Source organism: Parasteatoda tepidariorum, chromosome 3 (assembly GCF_982258835.1).
Source record: "Parasteatoda tepidariorum strain Cologne lab strain chromosome 3, Ptep-v5.0, whole genome shotgun sequence".
In the NCBI taxonomy this organism is placed as follows: Eukaryota; Metazoa; Arthropoda; class Arachnida; order Araneae; family Theridiidae; genus Parasteatoda; species Parasteatoda tepidariorum.
In genome coordinates, this window is record NC_141757.1 from 57,839,409 (window position 1) to 57,853,028 (window position 13,620).

At 29.5% G+C, this 13,620-nt stretch overlaps 1 protein-coding gene and 1 long non-coding RNA gene across 2 annotated transcripts in view; one reads left to right on the plus strand and one right to left on the minus strand.

The window, feature by feature from the left end:
* LOC147813821 (uncharacterized) overlaps positions 1–13,620 on the plus strand; it is a 579,591-nt gene that overhangs the window by 485,997 nt on the left and 79,974 nt on the right. The gene's annotated exons all lie outside the window — the stretch shown is intronic.
* LOC107438721 (potassium channel subfamily T member 2) overlaps positions 1–13,620 on the minus strand; it is a 518,547-nt gene that overhangs the window by 471,524 nt on the left and 33,403 nt on the right. The gene's annotated exons all lie outside the window — the stretch shown is intronic.

The window sequence follows — 13,620 nt, forward strand, 5'->3', positions numbered from 1 at the left end:
ATTACGCAGTGTAACTACAAGTGCTGTTTCTTTCATTTAAAGGATAATATCAGTGATGTTTGATGGTTTACCATTTTTTAATAGAAAAAAACAATTATTTTTCTTTGATTCGTAATTATTTATCTTAAATTTTCTATTTGCATGTTGATGTAGGTAAGATCAACGTAATATGAACTACGTCACTGAAATAGTATCTTAAAAGCAATCGGAAACCTTGAACTTATTTTGCTTGTGTTTGCACTCTTAAGACCTTATTTTATGAACCTAAATAATATAAAAATGGTCTGCGATGATTTTAAAAAAAGTTATATATTCAAACACCGAGAGGGCCATACTAAATACGAGCGATGAAAAGACGCAGAGGCTCAGTGGCTAAGGGCACTGAACTGTCAATGTGAAGGATTGGGGTTCGATCTCCAGAGGCTGCTTGAATCCCATCAAGCTTCAGATATATGGATAACAACTTCTGGGAAATAAATGCAGCGTGAATCGAATGTCATGATGCAGCTTGCCCAATTGTTAATGTTATGTCTTTTTTTATTCACTAACATAGAGATAATTACTGTTATATGTCTGTTTCGTAAGTTCTTATAATTTACGATTGTAAATAAATATGCATATTTCACAGACATCATAATCTCGTATTTTAAAATAAAATGACTGTTCAAGCTTTAAAAAAGCATTGAATGAAAAACAAGCATCTCTTTGTTGTTGTGTCCAATCCATCAGGATCTAGCTTCATTTAAATCAGATCCATGAGACCATTTACCCTAGCAAAGTCCAGCACTAGAAGTGGACCTGCATGCACATCTTCCTGAGCTAACCCCAAACAATTGAGGATATGTTCAGGGGTAGCCTGTAACAGATGACAAGTCTGGTAGACCTTTTGGCCGGGTACAAAAGTTATGCATTTCAGGTGCCCACTTATAAGTCTCGAGACAGCCGTTTGATGTTTTCTGTCTCTCTTGAACTCCAGAGCACCCCCTGGGCATTTCCTACTAATCCCGGGATGGGCGGGAAAGGCCAGCCAGACTTACTTATCTTTAAATTTTGTCAAAGAGAAAATCTTAATCTCTTTAATGCCAATAAGCCCATCGTTAATTGAAAAAGTACTGACGCAGTTAAAACTATAATTTCCGCATCTTTTTCAAACAAGACGCAGATACAATTTAAAACGAAAATTATTTAAAATATTCATTAGCCTTCACTTATTAACAAATAGTTAAAAAAAGTCTCAAAAATCCCTTTTCCACCATCACTACAAAACTAATCTTTTTTTACAATGAAACCAATTAATGCAACACGGAAATAAATAAATAAAATCCCTATCTCATTAAAATCAAAAATGGTTTCCGGGAAAAAAAAGGACGCGTTAAAAGATTCATCGTTGCAATTACCATCAATGGCAATTTAAGGAAGATGAATATGTATGATGTTAGAAGAGAAAAAAAGGATTTTTATGGATCTTTTGTCTCAATAAATTCCCCAAGGTGTATGATCGGATAGAAAATCAATCTTTAGATAGCTTTTGTTATCCATTCTGCCTCTTGGTAAACATTCTTTAAGCATGATAATGAAAATAAATGATTAAAATAAATATCTCAGAGCAAAAGAAAGCAGTTAGAATTCTTTTACGCTAAATTGAAATGTCTGTACATTGTTTTTTAGGTCGGTATCATATGTTTGTTTTCGTTATACGATTTATAAAATTTTATAAAAACAATCTTCGAGCCTGAAAAAATAATTAGAGAAAATCAAAAAGAGACAAAAAGCGATAACAGATGTTCTACATTTTGTTCTGGAAATATTTTTTTTACAAATATTAAAATTAGTAACAAAGTTGAACAAAATATAGCGCTGCTTAACTGAAAAAAACTACCAAACCTAGATTTCTGTTGCACTTTTGTCCTTTCCAAATGAAATGTTTGTATGAGCATCTGTTGACTTTTTCTACATCACATTAGTGTTGAAAATTGTAGTTATTTTAAGAACATTATGACATAGTTTTGTTTGTTTATATAGTTAGATGCGTCCTGTTTTGGTGAAATCAGTTACTATTTATGAAATTAGACCGTAATAAGCAAAACGCAGCAAATCGTACATTTCTAACTCCTTCGATTTTTCTTAATTTTTTTTTCAAATCTTCGGTTGTGTCTGAGAGACCGAGTAATCTAATTGTTATTTTTTACCAGCAAACTTATGCTTCCAACATTTATTTTAAAAATGTTCCAAATTTTGATTTTTTCTTTTCGAAATTTGAAAGAAGTACAAGATAAGATTGTAATTACTTCGGGCAACGAATTTTAATTTTTTTTTCATTAGTTTTAATTTATTAGTTTTATTAACAAGCCTTATACTATGATAAACAGGGTTTGTTGATTTAAATAAGCTTACATTATGATTTACATTCACTGATTTGTTTCTTAAAAAAGCGTTAATTTCAAGCAAAAAATTTATTTGGAAAAGGAATCATTAGTTTAAAAATTTATAAGGCATTTTAATACGAGATTTTTTACTGATCTTTACTTATTTAAAATTTATTGTACATGTACTTCTGTGTTAAAAAAAATTAGAAGTAGTAAAATTTTATTAATAAATATTTCATGTGTAAGAAATTGTAGCACTTTAAAACAACATTATAAGAATTCTATATTTCTTTTTGTTTCTTTTTGAATCTAAATAAAACTATTAAAAATCTAATTAAAAAAGAATCTAATTTAAAAAAAATTTTATACTTTTATGAATTTCAAGCAGGGGTGAGCAAACCCAAACAGTATTTCGGACAGTATCCTATTTACAACAGAAATGCTGTAACACAATGTCTTCAACAGATAATTTACTAAGTGGTGTATTTTTGGTATTTTTTAGCATTTGTATTTTATTTTTAATCGAATAAAAAGTTTTCTATAACAATAATAAATCGTTCTATAACAATAGTTAAAGAAGAAAGAATTTGAATAAACGTCCAAGAGAAAATTAAAATATCAAGTTACTTAAAATATTATCGTAAAACACTCATAGATAATTTTAAAATTGTGATAACGTTGTCCATCAAGAATAGACAATTAAATCTATAATAGTAAAAAACACAGAGCTGAAGAACAGTTCAATTTCTGCAAAATTAGTTTAGGGTGTATATATGCACTGAGAAAAAATATAGTATTGAAACTAACTAAATATAGTAAAATTTACCGCATTTCTGTCTCTATGGGAACAGCGAAAAGCTTGGTAATTCTTACCGAAGCACTATGTTAATAATTTTGATTAAATTAATATTAAAATATGGTTTTATAGTAAGTAATAAAATTTGGTAAATATGGTAAATTTTGGTAATTTTATCATTATACCTTGGAGCACAGAATAAAAACCTTATTCGTTTAAATGCACTTTGAAAAAAAAGCATTTTTACTAATAGTGTAGTAATAAAAACTGTAATTAAACTATTACCATATGAAAGGAAAAATTATTTAATGAAGGCTTTAAAAACACTATATTTTGGTTTTTAATACCAGTATTATGATTTTTATTGCCAGAAATGTAAATACTATACAGTATGGTAATTTTACCGGAATTCTTTTCACCGTGTGGGAATAAATTATATGAATTTTAACTGCAGCCATGCGCAACGTTTCTTCATTTGCAAGAATTGATTTTTTTCAGGTCTAAAGTGAACTATTCTTACATTTTTGTTGGTATAAAGCTCTAACGTATAAAGTCAAAAGTTGAAAAATATGTTGAATCGATGTTTATTTTTCTAACAAGAAATATTTACTTACAATATGATAAGCTTTCGACATTTTTTTCTATAACTTAGCAGTCTGTTCAAAAAGATTACTTTCTAATAAGTTTGTGGCAGGAAGTGAGTCAAAGGAGAAGTTCTAGAAATTAAAAGTCCTTTTTTTCAGTCGTGGAATTTATACATTTATAACAATTTCACACACTAAATTTTTATTTAATGCATAAAAGTGCCACAAACACTTTCTTGTTATTTGACTTTAATCGCATCCCAGAACAAAGCACTCAAATAATAAAATATTTTTAATGTAACTTAAAAATTAGAATGAAATTTGAACATAATTCCAAAATTTCTCCTCCTAAAATAAAGTTAATGTCAAAACATGGAGTTTTTTATTCTTTTACTTTTATTTTATTCTATCAAGATTGCAAATAATATTTTAACATTAAATTACTCCTTCATATTTAATATAATAAATTATTTTATTTCTTTTATGTATTGTTACTGATCACTAAAATTAAAAATAAAATTCACTTAAGTTTTTGTTTAGATTTTGGTTTTTAACATTGCTCTAAAAAAAACACTAGTGAGCACACTACGCTATTACAATATAGTTCAGAGGATAGGTGGTGGTTAATCAAACGAACTCCGTGCCTTGATCCCCAACCGTTCAAACGTGCGTGTTCTTTTCTGAATCAAAAATCATCGGAACATTATTATCGATTCCGCATTACTAAAAAATTATCAAAAAAACTCTATCCGACAAGGTAGAACGATGTCTTTAACACGAGGAATTGGACCTCAGCCCAAGCCGTTGCTGGCTAACACACTACTCTTATCATTAACTCCATAGTTTCCTTTTTTAAATAAGATCTAGTAGTAAATATTTTTAATGAGGAATTCATAATAAGAATAACAGTAAAACTTTTATAAATAAAATGTGCTAGCCAGTTGCATATTGTTTGATTACTGATATATCACTGAAAATAAACATTAGTTAAAAATAAAGTGCCTGTAAAGCGGAGTTTTGTTTAGTTTCTGTAACGAAATACAAGGAAAAGGAATTAATAAAGTAAATTGGTCAAATAAATAGCTCTCGAGAAATCCAAGTTTTTAATAATATATATATACGACTTTTTTTAAATTTTATAACGCTTTAACTATTCGAATGATTTCCTTCAAATTTAGTTTTTGTCATTTAAAATTACTTGCCGTACAATTCAAAAATTTGCATGTCTTGCAATTCATTTTTTTAGCATCATTAAAAATTATTTTTGCCTTGAATTAGCTTTAACCAATACGTCACGCCCGTTTATACGGTCGACCCACTCATTCATCCATAGATCGTAATTTTGACCTAAATCAGAAAATGATCAATCTCCAATTCAGTACCCCTAGAGGTATTGCTTTGTTACGGGAACTTGGAAGACTTTGTGACTCGACAGATTTAACGTGCACCAGTCACCATTTTTACTGCAAGGGGAGTGTACAACCAGCGGGGTTCGAACCCACAAACTCTCGGACATGGGCCCAGCGCCCTACCGACCAGGCCATCCCGGCCCTATATGTATGCTTATTCAGAGAAAATACATCTTTGTCTCTGATTCAATAACTTAAAATGTCGCCTATTCAAATTAATCAACGCATTTAAATTTGAGCTTTCGAACCATTCAAATTGAGTCTAGTATGCAAAATTCCGATCAATAATTTGAAAGTTATTCTGGATGTTCTCGTTTTTATTTTGCGGACTGTTCATTTTGAATAAAACAAGTTTGTTTTTAAGCCAAATGTTTTTGTTTTAACAAATAATTGGCATAATAATAATAAACCTTGATAATACAATAATACGCTTAATCGATTAAAAAAGGGACACCTAAAATTGCACACTTCTTTTGAAATACGTGTATGTTTGTTCAAAAAAACATACGTTAATTGTCTCGTGTGACATCAACGCCACCTTCTTTATTGGTCAATTTCCTTAAGCAGATTTACCAAAAAGTACCTATATAATACTTTATTGTATGTTTTGAAGGGACATTAGAGTAAATGTTGAAGAAATCGTAAACTATCGATTAAACATTCCATCTTTCAGAATCTCACAAAGAAACATAACAAAATTCCCATTTCGCGTGATGTTCGGCAATTTTCTCAGATCGATTTTTTTTTCTCATTTATCAATTTATTTGTATAAGTGTTCGTTGCAGGAATATATATTATTTGTTTGCCCATTTCGGTCATTTAAGATACGGAAGAAATCTCTTAGAAAACCTTGCAAATAAATTTAATCATGAATGGGTGTATTCAGAGATGTTTAGAGATTAATTTGAAGATTAAATTGATTTCGGTTATGAAAAGTGGTGTTTAAGCGGTAAAAAGAGTTACATATTTGAAAAAATTTAGCGCTAAGGAAATTAATTTAAGCAACTATGGTTTTAAGTTTTATTTTAGATAATTAATAGTCTTTTGTTTTATTCAGTTTGCTCCTTTTTAGAAGGCCGTTCTTCTCCCGATCTGTCGTAGGGGTGAAGACGGGAGGGAAAATTCTAAATATGTTTTTCGTCCTATTTATTTAATTTTCCTAAAAAAACTAATGATGTATACTTTATTTGGTAGAATATTTCTCGAAGTAAAATACAAGGCAGCCACCTAATCACAATTTGAGATATAAAGTGTATGGTATTTTAGATTTTATATTGATGTTTTCATTAAAATTATGCTAACACAATTCTGACTGGCAATTGAAAAACCAACGAAGGCGGCAAAAAATTTTAAATCGATGTTTTATATATATTTAGCATCAGCAGGCCGGCCTGTGTAGGGGTTAGGGAACTGCCCTTGTATCAGAAAGGTTCTGGGTTCGAATCCCGGGATAGGCATGGATATTATTTCCTCCTCTGTACCATACTGTTTTCCTCCTCTGTTCGTTCTATCCTTACTGTGGGAGCAACGTTGGCCCACCTAATATGGTGCCCCTGAAAGAGAGGCCAACAAATCTGCCCTGTAAATGCCTGAATTGACGAAAAATATTAACACGGGTGGGCATTGGAGAAAAAAAATTATATTTAGCATCTTTGTATGGTAATTTACATATTGCAAAAATATTTTCAAAAATAAATTTTATTTTATCAGTTTTTTTGAAATTCTATTTTAGCATTTATAGCATTAAGCAATAGTTCGGCAGAATTCTGAAATTCTTGATAAATATTTAAATAGTATGCAACAGCCTTTTTTAGATGATATTTGATAAGTATCTCTGTTTTTATGCATTTAACGTAAAAAGAATTTTTTAGCTTTATCTAAATCGGTTTACATCTGTTTAAACCAGGGATGGACAAACTTTTTTGGTCGAGGGCAAAAAATTAAGAAAAAAAGATGTTTGGTGGGCCAAATAAAAACTTCAAAATTTAAACCAAAAAATCGATATACAAGTTTTAATTTAAATATTTAGTGACATGAAGGAAATTTCGATTTCATTTTTAAAAGTTCCTTATATTAAGGTTCGAAGTGAGATGTGCTTATTTTAAGGAACAAGGCTGAATGCTTTTCTGTTAGTCTACTTCTGAAATGATTTTTTCTAAGGTTCACAGTTGAAAACTCATGTTCACATACATTGAGCAAACATGGCACTGATTTTCTGGGCATGAAATATTCAATTCTGGAAATTAGCTTTTGGTAATGATTTGTAAAACTTTGGCATATTTAGAAACAACTGCTTCAGATGATTGTTAGATGGTCTGCTCTTTGGAGCGTAAAATGCGCAGTCTGCCAAATGTGAAGTACAATTTACCTATATTAGATTCCATAAGTCAGCTCCTCGAGAAAGACAAACGCTAGTTGGAGCCAATCTACGGCTATTCTATAAAGAACTTCTGCTTTCAACATTTTACCAATTGAAACTGTCTGTGCTAACTATTTCCATTAATTTATGTTTTGTAGAACAAAAATAGAGAAAGTAAAAATGTCATCAGTTCTTTGTCAAAAAAGGAAAAACAGAGATAATTTTAAAAATAGTCGACAAGAAAATGGATGTATATTGTTTATATTTGCCACTCATCGGCAAAATAAAAATTCTATCCGCGGGACGGATAAAATCTTCCGGCGGGCCACAGTCGGCCCACGGGTCGTAGTTTGCCCATCCCTGGTTTAAACTGTAGCAAAATTTGATTTTTAAAATACTGAACGTGTAGTTATAAATTACTTAATCAAAGCTACAAATCACATCATTGCTTTAAAGTTTTGAGGAAAATTTCGTGAAAGTTATGAAAGATATCAAGCGCTATTTCTCCTAGTCTACTTCCTTTATTTTATTTCTTTACTTTTTTGAAAGATATTGTGCTGTCTAATAATACTATATCACCAAAAAATTTTTAATTTCAAAAAAATATGAAGAAAAAACAAACTAAAAATTAACCTAAAGTCTAAGTAGCTAAAGGTAAAGGCCTCTTAAAGCAATACTTATGCTTTCAGCCAACTGTGGTGGAATGAGCGAGCTATTCAACAATAAAAGAGAGAATTAATAAATATGGGGATTAATTGAATAGTGAAAATATGGGCACGGGATATTCCAAAATGTTATGAAATCCCAAACATCCTTCTTCGAACAATTTGTTAAAGGTTTTTCTTTGTGAAATCATGGTAAATTATGTGTATTTTAAATACCTGTTTTTGCGAGGAAAAAACTAGGGAACCATATTCTAAAAGAAGTCTTTGTTTTCAAGTTACAAAATAAGAACAAATTTTTCCTCATTTTTAATAGAACATTTTTGAAAGGTATATTTTTACGATTGAAATGAATGAAAATGTTGATTGTACTTGATTTGTATATTCTCTTTCAATAATTACTAATAACTATTATCGAAATAGTTAGCAAGATCTTTAAATACTAGTGGGCTGCGCCCCCTGCTCGCTAACGCTCGCCAACCCCCGAAAATTGCTACGCAATCTTATATGGTTTTCTTCGCGTACCAAGATCGCTTCGCTCGCTACTAACTTAGGTACATTGCAAATGCACACAATTCTAAGAATTCAAAACAATCATTCAAATCCATATAAAAAAAATTACATCTTTTTAGTAAATACTAAGTCATTAAAATAAATTTGAATTCAAATAAATGACATGTAATTCGTTAAACCTATTAGAAATGTGCTATAGTATAATTCGTGATGTAAATCAAAAATCGTCAAATAAATTCGTGAAAAAAAGCGCTTTCGACAAAATACTAAAATAGAGATCTATCGACAAAGACTACTCACTTCTGCCTAACTTAATAGTATGAGATTGCCGCAGCTGATGCTCTCTGGTTATTTCAGCTTCCGTTTTTAAAAGCGCTATATGTTGAGTCACCTCAGATAGATTTGGCATGTGACATTTTTAGCAGCAATCATGGGTCGATTCGCCGTGTAACAGAAATAGCAGCGTAAGCAGAACAAAGCAAACGTTGCCACCGGCGGAAAAAAAATACAGCCAAAATTTGGGAGCCACGTAAGGGAATTATATATATTAGATATTTAGATCTATTGGTAAACAGAAGTGATTTTTCTAAGTAATCATTTTTTTAAATAACATTTATGTTGTTATAACGTTATATTGTTGAAACAAATTTGATGAGTTCACATCCTTAATTTAAGATTTTCACTTACCAAACGGTAGGATATATTAAATACTTTTTTTTTGCCTGCATCTCATTGTGCATGAAGCTGATCCTTAAGTTCTAAATCATTTAACAGATCTCTTTAACTGTAATTTATAACAGTATATTAATGTTATTTGCTCAAAAATAATAATTGTTAGACCACCTTTCTAAATAACTTTATCTTAAAATGTAAGGCAGATTTACATTATAATACTAATAAAGAAACAGCAATTCTCTTAGCTTTAAACTCTTGAATTAAAAGCGTAATAATAGCAGTACAGGAAAATAACTTTAAGTTAGGGATTCAAAAAGATTTATAGAAAAGCATGACTTTCATTAATTTTATGCTGACTACAACCAAAACAATAAGGAGACGAATGAGGAAAAACTGGATCACACCACGTGATTTTCTGGCCAATAAAAATGCACCGACAACAATGGAAAACTGCGACACCATCATTAGAATTTTATATATAGTAAGATAAAGCTATTCAAATATAAAGCTATTCAAATTTAAAACAAAGAAATATTACAGCAAAGAATTTGTATAACTATCTTGCTTCTTTTTAAAGAAAATTAAACAAAGCCATTTCGATCAGGATATCTTTTGTAAAATAACTAACTAACTAACTCAGTGGCGCGACAGCCCATTAAGAGGGCCAAGGCCGACTGTGCCCATCTCAGTTTTCTTGACCTTGGGCTCTGGGGTGCAGGAGCATATGTTCCGGTCAGGTGGTCAGCCGAACGCGGAACCCCCAGTGTTAGTTCCCAAGCATGCTTGGTACTCATTTTATCGACCCACTGAAGGGATGAAAGGCTGAGTCGGCCTTGCCCGGCCCAAGGATCGAACCAAGGACCTGTGGCACGACAGCGCGAAGCGCTACCGCTCAGCCACCGGGCTAATATAAATAATATATACACATATACATATATACATATACATATTTGTAAAATAATATACACATTAATTCAGGTAAATATTGATTTGTTGAAAATAAAACATTTTATTTTTAAATGGAGTAAATTTCTAATAATAATAGTCTAAATCTAAGTAATTTTCGAATTTACAGTGTTGTAAAAAAATTCAAACATGGTTCCATTTTATACTCATCAGATAAAAATGAATAAAAAATGGATGACAAAACATAAGGATCGCAAAAGTTGTTATCATCTTTAACAAACTGATTGACATAGTTAGTTAAGTTTTCCTTATAAAGTAAGTGTGTAGAATTAGAACCCAAAAAAATTTTAGAAAATTTTTAATGACTGTGTACTTTTACGACTTGCTCTTTTCTAGTGATTATATGAATATATACTATTAACTTTAATATTTTTTGAAACAAAACGAAATAATTTTTTAAAAAATCTTCCGATTTCTTCGTGGTAATTTCTTCCTCAAATTAGATTTTCTTTCCATACAGTATTGAAATATTTTAAATTAGTTGTCTTCAATTTTCAATTCCTTATCCTTTTTATTTTTTATTCGCTTTTCAATTCTTAGTAAATATTCTTTTTTGTTTTTAATTATTTCTTTCCTCCGTTAAATTCTTATTTTTCTAAAAATAAGTTTATTAATTTAAAAACTGTTTATTATTTTTCAAATGAAAGCAATAAAAAATTTCGTATGAGTTGTTTATAACATATAATCTTGCTTATTAACTTTATTTTTTTAACAATGTTGTTTTTATTTCATTATCTCATCAAATCTTCTATTTTTAGCATAACGTATCCATAAAAAATTTATGTTCGTAATAAAAAGCTATACGAACCATCTAATTTATTCTATCTAGCTACCTAGTACACTAGCAATTCTATCAAGTTTTCCAAATGTCCAGTAATTAAGCATTAAAGACTCATTTCTTTGGCTATTGCTGTTTTTTACTTGACAAGGAAATGAGAAAAAATAAGAGTTTTATTTAATAGACCCTGCATATACAGACAGTGAAATCTTTGATTAAATATACATTTCATTCACTTTATATGTATGATGAGTTAATTTATACACAAAATTTCAACTTAAAATTAAACATTTTCCTATTTACATAATTATAAATTTCGGTGTTTGAAGTCACAAAATTTTAAGTTCCATTTATTCGAACAAAAATTCGTTAAATGGGTTTAAAAAAAATTATTCATTGACACAACGCAAATTTCCCCCTATGTTAACCTTAATATTATATCTACGCTAATACGTACGTATGTATGTATCAATAAAACCGATGATATTTCTTTTCTCGCGTTGGCAACAGTTTTCATTTTTAATTGATAGGATTCGGCGCGCAAGAGCACGTAGTGAGCATCATATGTCTAATCGGGTGAATTCTCACCGAATTATCAAAAAAATTCTCACAAAATTATCTTTATCGAAGCCGATGCTTTACATCCGGCGTTCAGTACTATTTCATATTGTTTTACAACACATGGTTTTAGCCCTCTGGTGGGAAAGACTTTAAAACAAAACTTACCGTTACTTTTCTCAACAACTGAAATTTAGAATAGTGTGAATGAAAAATATGCGAACTGTTTGCAATTTCAAATTAATATTGAAATGCACAGGTTTAGAATTTTCTACAGTGAAAAGTTTTCGGAACTTCAGTGTTCAAAAAAGTATACAAAAGCTAGACGTTAAAAACGTATCCAATGAGCGAACAAAGCGAGCATCGGATTGCGAAGCAATCCTAAATGAACTGAGGAAAGCTGTTCCGGGGGTTGGCGAGCGTCAGCGAGCAGGGGGCGAAGCCTCCTAGTGTATATTAAAACATATGAACTGTTTGCTTCTAAAATTTCATTTCTGTCTACCATAGCTCAGTTTCTCTTATTCCTCGTTGCTTCCGCGAGAAATGAATTTCCCTTCTGCAGTTCGTAATCATAAAGCTTAAGCACTTATGCCCATGATTGCTCACTCGACTGATATTTCAGTTTTCAGTTCCTTGTGGCCGACGCAAACAAAAAATTTGCTTGATTTATTTTTCAAAAAATCTAGTCACAATCGTTAATATTTTATGTAATCAAAAAGATAAATAGTTTCTTAGCGGATGTCAGGAGGGTGAGGCAAGCTTGTTTTACATTGGAAAACAAACTCGAAAAAAAACCGCGTTGGAAGAAATAGATTTCTTCTAACACAGTTGGAAAAGAAGAAAAGAAATCTTTTTTTAGAAATATCAAGCATTAAATTAACAGTTTATACTCGCAATCTAATTTAAATAATTATATTAATATAAGCCCTTTAAAAAATGATTTTTAATATGTCAAAATAAAAATAAAAAATCATTTTACATAAGCTTAGATCTTTACATTATAATTATATAAAGAACTTTTGAAATATTGTAATAAAGTTATACATTGTATTAATGTAATATACTGCAAATCATGCATTGTATTGACAGTTACAAATATAAAGTAAATTTTCATAGTTAAATGCTAAGTATGAATACGCTAAACAATTCTTATAAAGTATACCAAATATTAGCATTAATAGATATTTTAATACAAATTACATATGCCTAATAATTAAATTATAACTTAGTTGTAATCTTTTAAAATAATTTTACCTGGAAATTTTCTTAAAATTTTTAACTGATAATTACATACTTCACATATTTCTGAATTTTCATTTTCAAATCAATAACTGATTAATTCTTTTTTATATAAAGCGTCTTATAGAGTACGTATATAAAGTTTTTTATTTATAACAATATAAAAAACGTGAAGCAAACAACCTTAAAGTTTCTTAATATTAGAACTAAAAATCGTGAAAAAAATTACGAGCCTGTTAAAATGCATTTTCTAATAAAGAGCTGTTTGTTCTAAAAATAAATAAATAAATAAAATTAGTATTATATGTAGATTAAAATATAAGTATTATATCACAGTTTTTTTCATATGTGGTTTGCTTTACTTTACTGAATTCAACGTAAGAATTACTGATATAATAACTTTAGTGTGAAAAACAAGTTGTTGTTATTTTATTATTGAATGATATAACAACAGTTCTCTCTAAAAAAAAATTTAAAAAAATATGATTAAAAACAAAAACAATATATTTATTGCTAAACAAATACAATTGTATTTTAAGAAATTGTAATGAAAATTAAAATAAATAAAAAATTGTTTAAAAAAAGTTATAAACTTTTGAATTAACAATTTTAATAATTACTTTACGAAGTAATAGTTTTTATTTTAATATTTAAACAGAATATTCAGCAAACTAAAAGTAAGGTAAGTGCGCAATTTATCTATATATTAATGTAC